Source organism: Pinus tabuliformis, chromosome Q (assembly GCF_031772625.1).
Source record: "Pinus tabuliformis cultivar Carrire ecotype Pingquan chromosome Q, CPIR1, whole genome shotgun sequence".
Lineage (NCBI taxonomy): Eukaryota > Viridiplantae > Streptophyta > Pinopsida > Pinales > Pinaceae > Pinus > Pinus tabuliformis.
The window spans coordinates 637,356,101-637,374,424 of NC_142296.1; positions in this window are offsets into that span (position 1 = coordinate 637,356,101).

The window sequence follows — 18,324 nt, forward strand, 5'->3', positions numbered from 1 at the left end:
TGATTCAGTTGGTTTTGTGATTAAAGTTTAGATTCAATATTTAGTTTGATATTGAGCATAATGTTGGGTGTGGATCTAGTATGAAAATATGATGAAAAGTGGTCTACAGGTTTGATGTTTTGATTCAAGTGGATCCAGTATGAAATATTATGAAACGTGGTCCATGAAGGATGCTGAGGGTTGGAGCCTTTAGTAAGGGAGTCAGAGGTTCATTCTAGTAGTAGCTGGTAAATATGTGTAGGGGGTAGGTGCTCCCTTTCGGTAGGAGCCGGTAAACGAGATTAGCGGGTTAGAGCTCCCTTCCAATGGGTGTTGGATAACAAGTGCATGTTGTAGCCTCCTGCAGGTGTGTATCTGCATGCTATTAACAGTCTGTGCTAGTACAATATTGTAAGAATATTTTCTTTATATAGTAAGAAAGAAGAGAGACACGATGACAACGTTGGTTTTCTCCCACATTGGGTTTCAACCTAAAAATCTTGGTGTTCTCATGTGTTTTCATGTTGCTTATGTGTGATGTTTTATTTTTCTCTTTACTACATACTATATGTCTGATGAAATTAATAATACATTGGTTAAATATAAAGATCTGATGGAACTTATGAAGAATTAGTCAAATGGATATTCGGTGTTTGTTCCCTGAAGTCACGTACATATGTTGGTTGTATAAATAATAGTAGCGTACATAAATTAGAAAATGAAATGAAAAGTTTAAGTGAGTTTAAAAATATTGATTCACCCCCCCGCCCTCTTAGTATATTTCCCAACAATCAGAATCAAAGGAGGTCCCTCAGAAGAAGCTTGATCTCTTAAAGGGAGATCCATCAAGATGAGTAGTCAAGAAGGAGTATTTTCTATCAGGCCATATTTGTTTCATGGAACTAACTTTGTATTTTGGAAAGTCATAATGAGAGCATATTTGCATGCAGTAGAAGTTGATGTTTGGGAAATTGTTGAAGGTGGATATCAATATCCAAGCTCCATCCCCACAGATAGTGCAGGGAATAAATAGTATGAGATCAATGCAAAGGATTTAAATGTTATCTAAGGAAGTCTGGCTGAGTTTGAGTTCGTGAAAGTCATGAAGCTAAATACCGTAAAGGCAATAATCTTGTTCAAAGCTATGAAGGTGACACTATGGTAAAAATTGTTAAACTTCAAACTTTTAGAATTAAGTATGAGACTCTTATAATGCATGATGATGAAAGTATTGCAATATTTTTCCTTAGAGTATACGAGGTTGTTAAATCAATGAAAAATCTTGGTGACGAAATAGAGGATGCTACTATTGTTGAAAATATTTTGTGATCATTAACCCCAAAGTTCAATTCCAAAGTCTCTGCCACTGAAGAAATGGAGGATTTGACGAACCTTACTCTTGAACAACTCCATGGGATCTTGGTAGCATGATGAGAAAAAGGGGGTTCATCAAGTGTGAGAGAAGAAACCTTCAAAGTCACATATAAAGGGAAAGAAAAATAAAATCCTAAAGATACAAGCTACATTTTAGATGAGGAAGAAGTGAATTTGTGAACAAGTTGCAAGTAGGAACTAGTAAATTCAAAGGTAAGCTTCCCTTTAAATGTTTTCTTGTGGAAGAGTAGGTCAGTATGCATCCAAATTTCCATATAAGTAAACACATGATAAGAAAGAGAATGGAAAGGATGTTGACAAGGAAAATTCCAAAAGGAAGTTTTCTGACAAGAAAAGATTTTATTCTAATGAAGATAGTCAAAGCACATCTGATGATCAAGAAAATTCAGATTCAGATTCTAACATTTGTTAGTATTTACGGCTATTGAAGATCAATTGATTAGTAAATCAGATAGTTGTGAAGAAAATGACTTAATGAAAGCATTGAAACAAAATGATAGGCTTAATAACGCAAACAAAGATTTGGAAACAAAACAAAGTAGTATGTTTAAGGAAATAAACATGTTAAGAATGCAATTGGAAGCAACCACTAGAAGAACAATGATCTTAGCAAAACAAATTCAATAAAAGGAAATGCATTGTGAAAAATTAGAATTTGAAGTTGTGACTCTAAGGAAAGATTATGAGAAAATCAACAATTGGGTAAAGGCATCGGAATCACTAGAGAATATTATCAATGAACATGTTCTCCTCTAATTAAGACATGCATTGGATACAACCACATGGCTTTATATTCACAATGTAATGGCAAGTACAGCCAGCATGAATTTTTCATAAGAAAACTAATTCAAGTCACACATCAGAGACAAAATCTCCCAGTTCAAAGTCAAGACCAATCCCTAGGCATAAATGATGGTTTCATGGATATTTCTTTTCTTGTAACTCATTTGGGCATAAGGCCATTGATTGCAGGTCAAGCATTTGGAATGTGTTGTAACATGATTAGTTTTGATCAATTGTATGATCAAACAATTTCAAACTTATGCATTAAATTTGGATTAATTGATAAATAAATTAACAAGGGTCAACACCTTAAAAATGCACCCTACCTAGTTTATTTGAATAAATAAGGGATTTAATAAACCTTGGAAATACAGTTTATCCTAAAGTTTTGGCAAAATGCTTCGCCAAAGATCCGATGGGGACCACCAGCACCTTCTACTGAGCAACCCATCACCCCTCCGCTCATATTTTCCTCCTCCTACTTATCCCTAAGTTTTAACACCCCCTTATACATTGCAAATATCCCTTTATGTAGTATATTAATCTCCACCGGCCCCACCAGGTATCCCGTCACGTCATAAGTTAACCCTCCACCACCTCTCACTCCATCTCCGTCCATCTCCCAAGATCCGATAGCCCGCATATGATTTCAGCCCCCCTTCGCCATTCGAGCTTTACCGTCGGGGGGGTCTGAAATGGGTGGTATACGAAACCGAGTGCACCCTAACGTGGCAGCCTCCCATCATTTCGGACCCCCCTCGGGTGAAACTGCTAACCTCTTCCCCCTGCCCTCCCTCCCTCCTAAAAGTTGTTTCTCCACCTCTCGATACCGCTCTCCTATCCGTTGCGCTCCTACCACACACCTTCTACCACATCGTTTTCCGATTAACTCCACCAATCACATTCACTCCCCACATAAACCACCCTTCTTAATGTTGAAAATAGCAACAAGAAATGATAAATATAAAAGTACTAAATTTAGAATTGCTATAAATAGCATTTTGGGATACCTTCCTATTTTAGTTAGTCCCTGAACTAAAGATTCGAATTTGATCTTAACAACTATTTGTAAATTAATTAATTAATTCATCTTGAGTTAATTAGTTGTAGAAAATCAAACATGAAGTCTATGTGGGGACATGCAACAGTTTCTCCATTGATTGAGGAATGTATCCATCAGTTAAAGAGATAAGGATGAGTTGTAATTAGCTGGCTCAGTTAACTGAGTCAAGTCCAGTTAGATTAGTTCAAATAGTTTGTTGAATTAATTGTGAGTTCAGTTAGTTAATGCATGCATACACGTAACTGCTGCACTTCAGATAACTGAATATTCTCTCATAAATAACTCATGCATGTCAGTTCAGACAGAGACCCATTTGAGATCAAATTGAGGGACAATGTACTATCAGTTGCAGGAATATTCCATTGTGAATACCTCTTGCATGTAGAAGGAATTCATTCCTTGGAGATTTCTCAGTTACTTCTTCAGTTTAGTGAGTGTGTGATGAGGCCAATCACACAGGTGGCATCATTGGACCCCAAGAAAAACTACGCAAGGAAATAGGAGGCTTGGAAGGCCGAGGAAAAGAATATCTTGTGTCTACTCAGTCTGTGAGTTGTATTGTTTAATTGCAGAGAGAGCAAGATAACTTGTGAGCTAATTCTTTTTGTAACTTGAACATATTTCCACTTGTATGATAATACAGAGATTGGGTTTTTAGGCTGAGGCTTTCCCCGTGTTATTCTTCTATGTTCATGTGTGATTGATTTCTCGTTCTCAGTTATATGTGTTCTATTTGATCTTGCTCATATTCGATTAAGCTTCCACAAAGTTTGTTGTAGAAGTAGATCTTGTATTTTGCTTTAGTATATTGCATAATCTGTTGATCTACAGTGGGAATTTCTACATGGTATCATAGCAAAGGTGATCAAAGCAAAGAATAATGTACAAGAAGGGAGAAGTTTGAAGTTTGAGGTTCCTGAATATAGAAATCGAGTTCTTATCACATCTCAATTTCACCAATGGCGTTCAACGGTTGAAGACTCGAGTATGCCTTGATGACAACTAGAATTATATAGCCTGGAAGGATCACATGGAAGCAGTATTAGAGGATAACGATCTAAAGGACTTCATTGATCAAGAAGTCCCCAAGCCAACTGATGCTACAAAATTGGTGGAATGGAAGAAATGTGTCGCTAGAGCAAGGAGAATCCTTCTGGAGGGAGTTCGAGACCACATAATCTCGAGTTTCCATGGGAAGGAGACACCATTTTTGATGTGGAAAACATTGAAAGATCTATATCAGAACAACAACGATCAGAGGAAGTTGGCGCTGAAAGACAAGCTTCAGAAAATCAAGTGTGAAAAGCGCGACACAATCTCTACATATCTGAAGAAGCTCACCACCTGCAGGGATGAGATTGGAAGTGTAGGGATCATGACAACCAATGATGACATGGTGAGTCTTGCACTCCTCGGTCTTCCTAATAGTTGGCATAGCTACCAAGACTCGGTTAATGGAAGAGAAAAACTGCCAGATTGGGAATGACTTTGGTCGGATCTGATGCATGAGGAGATAAGAAGAAGCAATAGAGATGGATCCTCATCAAATCAAGATGATGAGGAAAATCTAGCCTTAGCGAGTAAGGTGAGGAAGGGGAAAGGGAAGGCATCCCATTCCAAATCCAGTTCTTCTCATGGTGGGAAGAAGTTTGACAAATCGAAAGTGTGATGCTTTCATTGTCATGAAGTGGGCCATTATGCTACGAATTGACCACAGAAGAAATCCATGAAGGGTTCCTCGAAGGGATCTGATGGTGAGGCACTGGCCTCATAGTTTGAGTTGGATTTCTCTCTTATCGCATGCATGGTTTCATCCATAGTGGGATGTGCGTGGTACCTGGACAATGGAGCTTCATTCCACATGTCAGGTGACAAGAATCTTTTAAGTACCTTGGAGGAGAAGGATCTCCATATGCGGATCGAGATGGGCGATGATGGAAAGTACCATGTCTCAGGTGAAGGTACGGTTATGTTTCAGAGGGAGCATGGAGCTCCTCTCACCTTGACTGATTTAAAGTATGTACCAGGTCTGAAGAAGAATCTTGTGTCTATCACTATGCTAGAATATAAAGGCTATGATGTAGTATTTAGTAAAGGAAAGGTATTCCTGAGGCATATCGGTACTGGATAGACAAAGCGAATCGGGATTCGAGTAAAGAATCTCTACAAGATGGAGGTAGACGACTATGCTGCATTGAGTTCGAAAGCTGAGATGGTGCAAAGCCAAGATGTTGGAGAGCTATGGCATAGGATATTGGGCCGCTTGCACCATGGATCCCTAAAGATCATGCAGCAGAGTTCTACCAGGCTACCCAAGGGAAAACTGGAGCAGACAAATACATGCAAAGGTTGTACCTTGGGTAAGTATGCGAAATCTTGTTTTTTGGATCGAGACAGTAGAGTTGGAGCAATCCTAGAATGAGTTCACTCAGATGTTTGTGGACCATTCTCTATAGCCTCCACCGCTAAACAAAGGTATTATGTTATTTTTATTGATGATTTTTCTCGTAGATGCTAGATCTAATTTATGCAAAAGAAGGATCAGACCTTCTTGAGGTTTTGTGAGTTTAAAGCCTTGGCAGAGAAAGAATCTGGAAAGAAAATAAAAGCCTTGCGTAGCGACAATGGTGGAGAGTATGTCTCCCAATAGTTTAAGAACTTCTCCGTTGCAGAAGGAATTAAATGGGAGTTGACGACACCCCATAACCCATAGCAGAATGGGGTGGCCGAAAGGAAGAACAAATCAATTGTGGGAGCAGCTCGAGCGATGTTGCATGACCAAAGCCTACCACTGCATTTCTGGGTTGAGGCATGTAATACAACAATATACTTGCAGAATAGAAGCCCACACCGTATACTGGGAATGAAGACACCTATGGAGGCCTTTTCCAGGAAGCGACCAAATGTGAGTCACTACCGAATCTCTGGATCATCAGTTTACTGTCATGTGACCAAAGATGCCTGGAAGAAGCTAGATCCAACAGCTGAGTTGGGAATACTTGTGGGGTACATGGATACACCCCACAACTATCGGGTGTACCTGCCTACTAGTCAGAGGACAGTGGTATGCAAGGATTTGAAGTTTGATGAGCAGAAATCCATGCGAGTATCACTTGAGAGGGAGCTCAAGTTGCATGCAGAGAAGGAACTTTCAGTTCCTAAGGGGGGGGCCTCAGATTGATGTGGAGCAGCCACATGAAAAGGATCCGGGAGTGGAGACATCCACTCATGCTGAGACTTCTAGAGATGGGCGGAAACGCTCAAGGGAAACTAAGAGGTTGACGTTGGATGCGCGAGAGAATGTGGGACAACCATCTTCTCAGCGCAGACAGAGGAGGTCACTCGAGCGATACACTAGGTACATGGCCCTGGTTGGGCAGTGTGTAGATACCAAACCTTCTTCATTTGAGGAGGCAGTGTAGCAACCAATCTGGGTTGATGCAATGGTAGAGGAGTATGACTCTATCATTTGAAACAGTGTGTGGGATGTTGTCCCAAGACCTTAGGGCAAGCAATGGTAAGTTCCAGATGGCTTTACAAGGTAAAGCAGGCAGCTAATGGCAGTGTTGAGAAACATAAGGCAAGGTTTGTTTCCCATGGTTTCTCACAAGTTGAGGGGATCGACTACGACGAGACCTTTGCTTTTGTAGCAAGGTACTCATCTATCATATCGATGTTAGCACTGTCAGCTCAGATGGGTTGGAAGATCCATCAGATGGACATGAAGACAACATTCCTCAATGGGAATATTGAGGAGGAGGTGTACATTGAGCAGCTAGAGGGTTTCAAGACCTTCTATTATGAGTCACATGTGTGCCGACTCAAGAGGGCTTTGTATGGGCTAAAGCAAGCACCCTGTGCTTGGTACACCAGGATCGACAACTATTTCACCAGGTTGGGCTTCACCAAGAGTGAAGCAGATGTGAACCTTTACCACATCATGGTGGAAGGTAAGCCATTGATCATTGTTCTTTATGTCGATGATCTGATTTTGACAGGTGATGATCAGCTGATCCAGTCTTGCAAGAAGGACCTTACAAGAGAGTTCGAAATGAAAGACATGGGTCTTATGCACTACTTTCTAAGCATGGAGGTGTGGCAGAAAGATGGTGAAGTATTTGTGTCTCAAAGAAAGTATGCCAATGAGATACTTAGGTGCTTTCACATGCAGAAGTGCAAGCCCATGCAGACTCCTCTAGCCGGGAACGAGAGGAAGGAGGATGCTACTTCAGGTGAGGTAGTAGCTGCTACTGTTTATCGGCAACTGGTGGGTTCACTTATGTATCTGGTGAACACACGACCCGACTTATGCTTTGCAGTGAACCAACGGAGTCAAGCTATGGTTCAGCATACCAAGTTGTTTTGGAAGGCAACGAAGCATTTGCTGAGATACCTCAGAGGCACATCTCAGTTTGAATTGTGGTATAGACGGACAGAGGGAGTGATGCTTCAGGGCTTCACAGATGTGGATTGGGCAAGGAATCCATCAGACCAAAACAACACTTTTGGAGGAATCTTCAATCTTGGTTCAACTACAGTTTCCTGGTACAATAGGAAACAAAGATCAGTTGCACTTATCTCAGCAGAGGTTGAATACATGGCTACTAGTTAGGCTGCATGTGAGGCCATTTGGATGCGGAAGATTCTAGTGGGATTGTTTGGTCATAGGATGGATCCAACTGTGATCTACTGCGATAATCAGACTTGTATCAAATTCTCTGAGAATCCAGTTTTTCATGACAGGTCCAAGCACATTAATATCCGGCATCACCATCTTCGAGACTGTGTGGTCAAGAGGATCATGTTGTTGCTATATGTTTCGACCGAGGAACATGATGCAGATATTTTGACTAAGGCATTGTCAAAATGCAAGTTTGAGTTCCATAAAGACAGGATTGGGGTTACTGATAATCCATTTCTTGTTGAGAGGGAGTGTTGAAAATAGAAATAAGAAGTGCTAAATATAGAAGTGCTAAATTTAGCACTCCTATAAATAGTATTTCGGGATACCTTCCTATTTTAGTTAGTCCCTGAACTAAAATAGAGAAGTAAAAATTCGAATTTGATCTTAGCAGTTGTTTGTAAAATAACTAATTAATTCATCTTGAGTTAATTAGTTGTAGAAAATCAAACATGAAGTCTATGTGGGGACATGCAACAGTTTCTCCATTGATTGAGGAATTTATCCATCAGTTAAAGAGATAAGGATGAGTTGTAAAATTGAGTTGTAATTAGTTGGCTCAGTTAACAGAGTTAAGTCCAGTTAGATTAGTTCAAACAATTTGTTGGATTAATTGTGAGTTCAGTTAGTTAATGCATGCATGCATGTAACTGTTGCACTTCAGATAACTAAATATTCTCTCATAAATAACTCATGCATGTCAGTTCAAACAGAGACCCAGTTGAGATCAGATGGAGGGGTAGTGTACTATCAGTTGTAGGAATATTCCATTGTGAATATCTCTTGCATGCAGAAGGAATTCATTCCTTGGAGATTGCACAATTACTTCTTCAATTTAGTGAGTGTGTGATGAGGCCAATCACACAGGTGGCATCATTGGACCCTAAGAAAAACTACACAAGGAAATAGGAGGCTTGGAGGGCTAAGGAAAGGCATATCTTGTGTCTACTCAATTTGTGAGATGTATTGTTTGATTGCAAAGAGAGCAGGATAGCTTGTGAGCTGATTCTTTTTGTAACTTGAACATATTTCCACTTGTACGATAATACAGAGATTGGGGTTTTAGGCTGAGGCTTTCCCCAAATTATTCTTTTGTGTTCATGTGTGATTGATTTCTCGTTCTCAGTTATATGTGTTCTATTTGATCTTGCTCATATTCGATTAAGCTTCCGCAAAGTTTGTTGTAGAAGTAGATCTTGTATTTTGCTTTAGTATATTGCATAATCTGTTGATATACAGTGGGAATTTCCACACTTAATTATGTCAGCTTTTACAGCATTTCCCTGCCAATCAACCACTGCCACTTATCTCCTCCTGCCTCATAATGCTCCCGCTTACCATTCCATCCCACGCCTTCCTTCCACCTCCACATCATCTCCTACCCCCACATCATATGTCTGTCTCATGGTCAGCTGAAATTATGTTTTCTCCACATAAAGCACAGTAATGTCAAACATTGCTTACAAACCAATGAGAACGTATTTTCAGAAACTGAAAGAGGTTTTTGTTGCTAACCTCCTCATGTACGAAAGCGTCTCTCAGTTTTCTAACAAAGATTATGGTTTGGGAGATAAAAATTCATCTTTAAAGGCATATTTTCTATAAATTTCTTATTTCAGTCGCCTTTTTGCAGAGCATATTGTGGATAATAAAAAATGAATTATGGTAAATTGGAGGAGATTTTTGTTCCCCAAGTTCTAATATACAAAACCTCTCTCAGTTTTGTGACATAGGTTATTAGTTGGGATATTAGGATGACTCTTTCCAGCATGTTTTCCCGGAGTTTCTTGTTTTTAGTCAGTATTTTCAAATGTTGTTTCCGAGCAGGTGGAAATGAATTTTCAAAAAATGAAAGAGGTTTTTGTTCCAACATCATCACTTACAAAAATCGCTCTCAGTTTTCTAACAACTATTATATTTTGGAATAAACAAAGGTATTACAGGACCCTATGTTTCATAAATTCAAGAGGAAAAAGCTAAAAAACAGTTAGTGACTTGGAGGCCACCTCATCAAATATGAGTTGTAAACAAATTCAAATTGCTCTTCTTTAGCAACAGAAAACCTCAAGGATAGTACCAAAACTCTTCACATAGTTTTAGTTACCTTTATTTGTGTTCTATTTTGGAATACAATTTTAAGATATTTGTAATAGCTCTTGATATTTTTATCAAGATATTTTCTAATAAATTGTATAAATATTTCATCAATTGAAGTAATAAGGGTGGGCTTTTGATGCCAAGGCTTTGTACTTTGTAATATATTCTATTATAGTATTTCTAATGAAAGCCTTCCAACTCCAGTTTGAAAGAATTTTGTATTTTCCAATATGTCTTTCTAGTGTTTTATATCTTATTTCTACACATGCTCAAAGCATTTATATGAAGGTGTGGGTAAGTGTAGATTAAGTCTGAATCTATCTGAAATCCCCTGTAAAATAATAATCTTTAGAAAGAGATGATCTTATTGGACTGTTTGTCCAAGATAACTAATCTTTGACTGGTTTTTGCTTTATGCCTTCTGATAGCCATGAAAAGATATTAGCTTATTAGCCTATCTGTCCGAAATAGCTCCTCTTAGAATTGGCTTCAATTTGGCCTTCAATTTCCTTTGAATATATTTTGTTGGGCTGTAGAAATCTTCTACACGCATCCAAGTTTCCCTAGCTATAAGAAGTTTGTCTAGTTGCTTAATTATTAGGAATCTCCTTACATTCTTCTATCATAATCCTTGAAACGCCAAGTCATTCCGTTAGGCTGGAAGATGACACGTTATGAAGGAACCTTATGAGAGAGGCCTTTAATGAACAAGGATTGTCATTGATCGCCAACCACCCCCAATCAAAACCATAAATCTAGCCATTGTGCTTCAAAGGCTGGTGTTAAATGACATGTGAACAATGTTAAACAAAGCCTCGTAACAACTGAGGGAGCCCCCTTTGGTTCAAGGGCTAGCTTTAACCTAAAGGTTTGTTGAGTTGGTTTCCTGGTGTAGTTTTTGTAGCCAAGGACTTCCTATGGGAAACATGTACAATAGAATGGAAGGAGAAGATGGGATAAGTTCAAAAAAATAATTAGAAATTGAGAACAAATTTGGAGGAAGAAGGAACATCAGTCGGAGACGTAGGGAATATTTCTCCTACTACAATCCATTGCTGTTAAAGCATACTTCTAACAGTGACTGCAGAAGTGAATGTGACATACCTAACCTCATAGAGAATAGGCGATGATTATCATGTCCAGAAGATCACTGGTGTATAATCTCAGGGGGAGATATACATGTGTATCTAGAGGATGATTCTCTATGATGTTTTGATATTTTGATTACTAACAGTGTATTTGATGAAGTAATAGTAAACAAGAAAATACATGTCACATTCAGGGGGAGTTGTAGTTATGAAAAATCAACAGTTTATAATATGTACATGCATCTTATGAAAGACATTCCTTTGTATACACGATTTTTTATCTAGACGGCCGCGTATATTTCTCTGTGATGAAAAAAGAGTGACACAGATTCAAGGGGAGCTTCTCACATGCTTCCATAATTTATTATTGACTTAATAGTTCTGATATTGACTTATTACAGAGTGTTAATGATGTCCTTATGATGCCTAGGAATGATGTTGTTTCATGATGAGCTTATGAGTAGTTGAAGTGGTTCTTTTATGGATTTGTTGATTGATGAGATGGATATGATTAGATTTGATAGTGAATAGTTGACACAAGTTCAGGGGGAGCATTTCTACGCTTGTAATGGTACATTGTTGGAATTATGGTTTCTTGAGAATTTCTTGTTGGTTTATGATAAGTACATACCATTGTTGATGTATAGTTGTTGTTGATGTCATTGTTGAAGATGCATATGTTGTTGCCATTCTGTCATTAGGAATGCATGGATTCCATCTGATGAAGTCATGGATGGTGCATATATGTTGCTTGAGTTGCACTTAGTGAAGTTGTTAATCCTACTTGACACACTTGATGAAGAGGATGTGTGTGCTATGGTCGTTGTTGACATTGGTTGATGATGATGAGTTCATGATTTACTCACCGTTGTTGGTATCTTTTATTGATGAGAAGATATATGTTGTTGTCATTATGGCATGGGTTATCAATGACACATGGGTCACATGTGGTGAATATATAGATGTTGTCTATATGTTGCTTGAGTTGCATTTGTTAAAGTTGTTAATGGTGTCCCATTCTTGTTGTTGTTAAAGCTTGAAACAATTGATAATGAGGATATGAAGATGTTGGTTGATTATGCTTCTGATCAATTTTATGCCTTGTGATGTTGGATGTACTCTTGGTTCTCACACTATTCCTACAAATGGAAAGAGCATGTTGAACTTAACGATATGAGGTCAGGGGGATGAGTTGATGACAAATCTCTACTGAACAATCTTATGCTACAGTTGATTGGTAATGCTTGGAAGCAATATATAATTCGACACATGTTAATGATTGATGTTACATTGCCTTATCTTACATTACTTCTTGGTGATGAGGGTGCTCATGTTTCTATTATTATATGTTGTTGATATCAAATGATTATGTTGCAGAGTCATATATGATGCATGGTGGTTGTTGATGACTCTCATTGTCTTGCTACCTCGTTATTGAGGTACCTGGTTTTGGTTATAAGTGTCATAGATGCCTTTTGATGTAAAGTTTATGAAAAAGGCCCATGTTGTAGTCATTGTAATATTCAGTCATGTATGGGCTATTGGGATTAAGTCATGCTTTGTATGTAATCCCATTATTTTGGGTAATTGATGTAATGTTGGGTCAAATATGTAACCCCACAGTGTTGGGTGATTGATGTAATCATGAGTCATTGGTGATAGGAAAGGTAATAATTGGTTGAGTCATAAAGCTTTGTCCTTTTATTGTATATCTTTAGAGGATCGAGCATATGCTCAAGGGGAGCATGGTCAATATGCAAATTTCATGTTTTTTCAGCATATCAACCCTACAACAATCAACACTACAAAGGAAGCACTTCATTCAACCTAGTTCAACCCTTTTCCCTTGTGTCAAAAGAGGAGAGAAGCTTGGTGTTTGGAGAAGAATTCTTAGAGAGAAAGTTAGTGTAAGATTTGGTGTTTGCATGTGTATTTGCAGATGGTGTCCAAACACCAAAATAGTTGCCATCAAGTCCAAAGGGGGAGATCGTTGGCATTATAGCCAATATGTTGTCCTTGATGGCAACCTAACTGATAAAGATGTCAACATTGTGATAACATGATCTCATGTAGTTTGGTAAAGATGCTACAAATGTTATAAATAAAGAAATGATAGTTTAGAGACAGATGGATGATAAAGGCGGAGTTTGAGAAATTATAGGTGGATCCTATGAAGAAGGATCGCGTACATACACAGGTCTCGTGAGTAAAAGTCGCGTACATAATCCATACCATTGTAATTTGGATACCAGGGGTCATTACCATGGTATTGGCCCAAAGTAATTGGAGCGACAACGATTATTTGATTCTGTCAAAGACTAATAACGAAATTACTAAAGGATTTACCTAAGGTATTAAATAAAGCTAAAAATATATAAGGAAATGGATATCAAGGTGTTATGTGTGCAAGTAATGAGTTATCTATGTGTGACCTGACTTGGAACAGGTGTGCATCATGGAGTAAGGAGAAGGCTCAGATCTAAAAGTATGTTGACATATATGTTTGATTGACTTACTTGTTGCAAATGTCAAAGTAACTAATAATGATGAATCTGTGATTATTGTCATGTTGTGATAGAAATCAATTATTCAGAAGTTTGTAGTTTTGACAGTGAAGGTTGCAGAGTGTGAATTTATGTTTGCAACAATTTTTTTAGATCTGTACGCAGTTTTGTCTCTGCATAGTTGCGTACATACATGAATATGGTTCTGTATAGTCGCGTATCAATTCTACGAATTTATTCTATATATTGAGATATTTACACGGGTGTTATGCATCGTAGTCGCATACATACACTGATATGTTTTCTGAATGTTACATATATGTTATAGGGTTTGCAATGTTGAAAAACGATGACATTTGATGAGTTATGTTCTTGTTTGTTGTTGTCTGTCGATGAAATCTTGATCATGTTGATCTTTATCTAAAATTGTTGATTGGGTTGGTTATTCATGATTGGAATGTTGGTTAGTAATGATTCTACAATAATCTGTGATTGGCTCAGTGATATGTGTTCAACGATTTCTGTATGGTTCAATGGTTGATAGAATGTTACAACGATCCAGTAATTTATGTTCAAGTATTCTGAGATCTGTACGCATGTGTGATACAGAGGAAGGGCGCATATATTTGGTTATGCTTCAGAACAATTACATTAAATTCTGAAGTAAATCTTATCAGGGTTTGAAGTGACAACACTTTATTTCTATGACGATTTTTAGCATATGGCTTGGTATATTTATGAGTGATTGTGAATTGGTATGATCTGGTTATGATTGGTTTGATATGGTTGCAATGGTTGATTAAGATTCAGTCTAGTGATTGGTTTGGTAATGATACAATGATTCAGTTGGTTCTATGATTAAAGTTCAGATTCAGTATTCAGTTTGATATTGAGCATAATGTTAAGTGTGGGTCCAGTATGAAAATATGATGAAAATTGGCCTACATGTTTGATGTTTTGAGTCAGGTGGACTAGTATGAAATATTATGAAATGTGGTCCATGAAGGACACTAAGGGTTGGAGCCTTCAATAAGGGTGTCAGAGCTTCTTTCCAGTGGTAGACGGTAAATATGTGTAGGGGATAGGTGCTCCCTTTCGGTAGGAGCCAATAAATAATATGAGGGGGTTGGATCTCCCTTCCAATTGGTGTTGGAGAACGAGTGCAGGTTGTAGCCTCCTGCACGTGGGTGTCTGCGTGTTGGTAAGAGTCAACGTCAATACAACATTTTGAGAAGATTTTCTTTATATAATAAGAAAGAAGACATAGATTATGGTAACGATAGTTTTCTCCCACATTAAGTTTCCACCTAAAAATCTCGGTGTTCTCATGTGTCGTTGTGTTGCTTATGTGTGATGGAATTAGGGGAAATTTCAACCTAAAAGTGGCTTTCTAAGGAAAAATCAAGAAATTAATAAAAGAATTCCATGTAGACAAATTTTTAATATTATTTTACTTTATCTATGTTCCACAATATTTATTGGCATGAGATTGAATAAAAAAATTGATATATTATTTCTCATTTTTTACTTTTATCAAAATCACTCAATATATGACACTTTTATTAAAATTATTGTTTATTTAAATTTTACTGTTTATATTTATATGTTATATTTAACTGTGTATATATATTTTATAATTAACTATTTCTTTTGGTGTTTTTTTAACGACATTGTCTACTGAAGCCACAAATTAGCCTGGAATATATTTTTTGGCTGGATTTTGTTTATTTGTCCTTTCTAGAATACATTTTTTAACTATTTAACTATAACTATATTTTATTTTTAACTATTTAACTATTATATATTTTATATTTAACTACTTTTTATCTATTTATCTAATTTATATTTAACTATAATTGTCTATATTTATATTTTATATTTAACTGTCAATATATATTTTAGATTTAACTATTTTGTTTGGTGTTTTTTGGGGCATGGTTATTAAAGTCAAATGGGCCCGCATTTTTAATTTTTATTTTTCACTAATATCAAGATTTTCAATGCATTAATAACTTTGTCGATATTCTAATTCATATGGGTAAGGTAGGTAAATAGCATTAATAAAATATTTCACATATACCCAAATAAATATTATAAAACATTTCACCTATACCCAAATTAGTAATAAAATATTTCACAGATACCCAAAGTAAATAATTTAAAATTATTTAGGACATGTACCTCTTTTTTAATTTAAAGGATTTTTATTGGTTTACATATTATGACATGGAAATTACGTGAAAATCTCTTTGACACTTTTAGGCTAAAATTTCCTATAATGTTTATTCTACTCTTTACTGGATATGTCTGATGAAATTAATACTACACTAGTTAAAGATAAATATTTGATGGAACTTATGAAGAATTAGTTAATTGGATATTAAAGATAAAGATCTGATGGAACTTATGAAGAATTAGTTAATTGGATACACATTGTTTTCCCTGAAGTCACATAGATATGCTAGTTTTATAAATGACAGTAGCATATAGAAATCAGAATATGAAATGAAAAGTTAAAGTGACTTTCAAAATATTTATTTAGCCTCGCCCCGCCCCCACCCTCCTCTCATTATTTTTCGCAACACTTGCTCCTTGCTAAAGGATGGACTAAGATTGGATAATAAATGAGCTAGATATTATGAAATTACTGAACAGATTCTGGATATCCACTGATTGAGAGAATCTAGGAATGTGTTCCTTGACATGTAATGAAGGTTCCTACTGTTGGGAACCAAACCCACTTTTAGAGGGGTTTTGGAGGGGAAATTTGTCTCCTTTCAAGGAGAATCCTTCCCCATAAATTTGTATAATTAGAAATTCGAATTAGCCTCTAGGGGGCATGTATTTTTTAGTCTTCTTGTGAAGAAAACTTGTTATTTAGCAACTCTACTTTCATTTCCAGTAAGGATGTACTTGGATTGACTCTAATAATGAAGTTTGATGTCATTTTTAACTTCTAAAGCTTAGTTTCCTTCAGAGGACTCTGAGTATCTTTGGGCTTGGTCATCCTAGGAGCCTCAGAGCCCTGTTGTGCAATTTATTTATCTTCTTTACACTTCTTATTAACTTGCATCTCTTATTCTTGTTTTTCCTATGTTTGCATTTAGTATTCATGCTTCATTTGTTATAGGTTAGATTGGTTAAATGATTGAGGTAAGTTGTTTTTAAGGTCATTTATATAGGTACAATCTTGATGCATCCTTAGAATGACTTTGAAAAATCATATTCATCATTGAGCTACTTGGATTAGTATATTAGTTCACAATTTTAGAGCTTTTGGAAGCCTCCTAAAGCAAAATAGTAATTAATTTATGTTGAATTTTAACACATGTTAATGAGATTATTTCAAGTTTATTCCACTTTTATTGGATCCTAAAAACATCTAAATTAATAAAAAAAATTACCCCATAGCATTTTCACTTGATCATGTTAGGCATTTGGTAGGTTAACTAGCTCATCGATTCTTGAATTTTTGATTTTTAGAGTAGTAAATTTATGCTCATTTTAGCACAAGTTAACAAGTGTATTTTTGAGTGATTCAAATTGGATTGGATTCATAGGACATCCTACTTAATAAAAAAAATTACCTCATCTCATTTGCATTCGATTTGTTTGGTCATCTAGTGAGATAACTCGGAGGACGGACTAGTTGGAAAACTAGGTATTTTACTCTTTTCAAGTATAAAAATCATAATCTTTCTTGTGTGCAAGTGAGACTATGGGTTTTCAGGGCTGAGAATTTTCATTTTTGTTTTTCATCCTATCATTAGCACCTTCGCTCCTTCCCCAACAACCTCTTCAAGCAAACTATCTACAAAGCGCTCTTTTCAAAATTGTAAGAGGCTAATGTTTGCATATTTCCTTATGCAAGATGGGCTCTTAAGGAGAACTGGGCTTGGAAAGTGCTTCATTCACCCTTCTCCTACCTTATTCCATCATTACTACCTTGAAATCAACTTTCTCTGATCTAGATCTTGGGGGGAGGCCCCCAAGATCTAAAAGATTGAAATGGATCTTGTGGGGAAGGCCCCCAAGCTCCGAAGAATTGTAATGCTAGAAAGAAAATGACAGAACACACAGTAAATAAAACCACAATGAAACTTTTTATTAAAATGTATAATAAATATAAAGGTTACATTGTGGCGGACCATCTGTCCTTTTACAAAATGCGACTTGTTACTTATAGTATTTTTAGTTACAGTACTATGGGTCAATTCCATGGGTGAATGAATATCATGGGTGGATGTCACAATACCGTGGGTCAATTCCAATGGTGAATGAATACCATGGGTGGATGTCACAATACCATAGGTCAATTCCATGGGTGGATGTCACAATACCATGGGTGGATGTCACTTACAATACCATGGGTGGATAAATACCATGAGTGGATGCCACTTACAATACCATGTGTAAATTCCATGGGTGGATGAATAAAATGGGTGGATGAATACCATGGGTTGATGCCATTTTCCATTCGGATCATTCCTCCCTCCTTAAGAAGCAATGGTCCCCATTGCATGAAGTTCCCTCCTGCAAAGCCTTTGTTGAATATGAAGAGCCACTGAAGAGAAGGGTTTTATGTGGTTAACCCATAACCATGATGAACGAAGATTCGAGGATAGAGATACTCTGTAATGCTTGTGACCAACTATGATACTAATAGTATGCGGCCTAGCAAATGGACTTCTATGAAGTGTGGGTTTGTGGATGACCCATAACCATGATGAACGA